The sequence below is a fragment of the Coloeus monedula genome (assembly GCF_965178545.1).
Source record: "Coloeus monedula genome assembly, chromosome: 2".
Lineage (NCBI taxonomy): Eukaryota > Metazoa > Chordata > Aves > Passeriformes > Corvidae > Coloeus > Coloeus monedula.
In genome coordinates, this window is record NC_138782.1 from 67,879,697 (window position 1) to 67,882,987 (window position 3,291).

Genomic DNA, 3,291 nt, shown 5'->3' on the forward strand with positions numbered 1-3,291 from the left:
TATTGTTGACTAAGAATATAACAAGTTATTAAATATACATCTGCCATCCTTGGAGTCATAGCGCTACTGAAGATAAAGATTCAAGCTGCTTGGACAATACAGAAATGTCTAATAAGGTTTCTGATGTTAAAACTTCCCAATAAACTAGTTTAGACTACTCATACTAACATTTCAGACTCATCCATAAATACATCATTAGATAAATTAGTCTTGTTACTCTACTAACTGGAACCTTTTTTTCCACTAAATGAACTTATGCCCAATGTCCAAATACTGTTTTGAAAATTTTTAGGTACCCATCCAAAAGTATACCTGCTTTCTGCTTGAATATGTAATGTTTAAAACACTCAGTAAATACCTTCTTAAATATCAAAATATCAAATTTTGAAAAATACAGTAACATAGTCAGTCCTTATACTTTCTCTCATGCACTCAAATTTGACAAGAAGGTTCCTTCACATTGTCCCTATATCAGAAAAGGAAACTGACCCCTGACCAGCCCATATGTGAGAGCAGGCAGACACATGCCTTCAGACTAAGCACACACTCTTGTTCTCTTCCTAAAGCAGACAGAAGAGAACGACCCTTTCTACCCAGCTGAAAGGGGGCCTTGCCTTCACATCCAAAGACTGAGAGGAGTGCTTGTAAGTTATGATCACAGTGAAAACTAAAGACATGTCTGGAAATAAAATGTCTATCACTCCTTAAAACAGATGGTTTGAGTTGTCCTTTATAGCCTCCAGTTCTTCAAGGAGCTCCATGCCATCCAAGCTGGAGACTGAAGTTCTAGCCTTCTCTTCTCACTAATCCCTTTTGGAGACACAATACGAGAGACCATGAGCTGAAGCAGAGGGTTGTAATGTCATAAGGGATGGGGAACATAATGCAGACCTTCTCAAAGGAGGCCCTGAAGCTGCAGTCTGAAGTGCCAAAATCACCTAAATCTGATCTGTCTCATAAATTCTTCTTCCCCTTACATTTACAGTTGCTTTTTTTTTTAATGAATAATGCACCAATCCTCTAGCATGAAACCAAGCTAGCTCCAAATCACACCAAGTTGATTCCCCAGAATCCCAGAGGAAAACCATGATCAATATACGATGTCTTTTTGCAAGAATTTAAACACAGTAGGACTACAACCAATTAATGTACTTTAGAGACGCCAGCCATCCTAAATCATTGGTAAACACAAGTCCAGAAGATTAGACTGCGGCAAAACCTAACAGCGAGGTGCAATAGATTGCTATTATTAAAGTTTCTAGTGGGTTCCCATGGAAGGAGTGATTGATTTGCAGTAAAAAGCATTGGATTCACAATAGGAAAGCTACCACCTGCTTCTGTGTAAGAAAAAGTATAAAGTAGTTTGTGTACAGCTTTCCCTTCTCCTGCTGTTAATTCTTTAAATTACCTTTTAACTGCTACTGATACCACTTCTTTTTCATTCATTAGTCTTAGGTGGCCTTATCACAGAATCCTCATAACAAGAAAATATCCTTCAAAGCTTTATAGTAAACATTGTCACCATTCAACACTTCATAGAAATGTAACTGGATAATGACACAACATGTACAGCAGATGTATAGACAATTTCATGGCTGGAGCCAGAAGAACGTAGTATCATGATGTGCAAGAGGGTGAGAGCTATTCCATGCATTACAAGCTCAGACAGTTCATGGAATGACAGAGAGAAGGGTTTTTTAAAATTACTAAGAGGAGCAAGTTGCCATTCTGAAATAAACTCAGGCCACAGAGAGTTCTGATTTCTACTGAGATGGATACTGTCAGGCCATACTTGGTTTTCAGGCTCCCAGATTTTCTGATGCTGCACTCAGTCATTCAGAAAAGAATCGCCAAAGTCAGACACACCAGCAATACACAGACTTTGGCTCTAGTAATGTAGCCTGTGTTTTTTGAAGGAGAGCCATACACATGTTGGTTCATCTCCAGCTTCCTGTGTCTGCACAGCCTGCAGTGCCTCTGGCTGCTTTCAATACCCCATGGCAAAGGGTGGGTGGCTGCTTAGAAACCTATTAAATTTGAGAGCAGGTTCCAACACTGGAGAGAGTAAACCTCCAACAGACACATCGAGATAGACATCCTAATACATTAAATACTTTGCTGTCATCCCTTCTCTCACTTCCCTTTTACTCTTTTGCCTCCTTTAAATCCTGCACATACGAGCTTAGTTGTCTTTTTAAATTACAGAACAAGTGAGTGCCAAAATAATTTTCTCCTGACTGCTGCAAGCAGCAAATAACAATCCTTCCTTTGCTGACTGGTAGGTCAAGAGAACCAGAGCTGCGTCTCCACTCCCTGTTCCCATATGAGTCAATGTTCAGCCAGTGCCCAAACTCACAAATTCATTGCTCAGAGTAAAGGTCTGAGTTATCGACAACTCCCAACCAAATTACAGTAAAAGCAATCCCAAGTGAGTTGCACTGCTAATTCTGAAGGTTTCCTTCACTCTGTGAAAAATAGAGTAATTTGTAATTCAAACATGTGGTAAGTTACAACTGCTCCACTTAAAACAGCTGTGGATGTCTGAGTTATGATACCCCCTCAGCAAAAGGACAGTGAGACCTCAGAGCAAAACCTCCGAGAGAAGCTTTTGGGTCTCCATTGCTGTTTGAATAGAGGCTGAATTTTTCAGGTAAGAGATTTAGCTGACCACAAAAGAAGTATTCTCCAGATTCATAGGCAATGAGTCCTTGGATCCAGCACAGGACCCTATGATTTTTGAGATTTTTTTTTTTTTTAAGGAAAGCAGAAGAACGTCAAACTGTAATACACACCCATCGGATAAGCTAATTTAATGTTCAGTATGAGTTGAACGTAAGGAGGCACTATTTGTTAAGAGACACTGCAGTGTCTCTTATTGATCCATCACCATGCAGATTAGTTGTTCTTGAAGCCTGAACTTATATGACTCACACTTCTGAGGATTTGAATATTCACCATAATAAAGATCAACGTGGGAAGGTTTCATGCCATATCAGAGTCCATTGCTTTTGCCTTGTCTCTCAGAAGTGTAGCTGGAGCACATTTCAGTACTTTTAACATGAGCTGGCACATCTTCTGAAGGAAGTGAAGGAGAGGTCAGATGTGTGTGCAGCAGTGCCTCTTTGATGATGCAGGCCTTGATTAACTGCATTTTATTAAGCAAGTATTGTCCTTTAGAGACCTACTTCTTAATTACAAATAAAAGGTGTAAAAAGGGCTTCTTCCATTGTTTAATAACTTGTAAAGAAATAATTCTCTTCTTCTATGGACTGCCTCTGTACAGTGCATGTG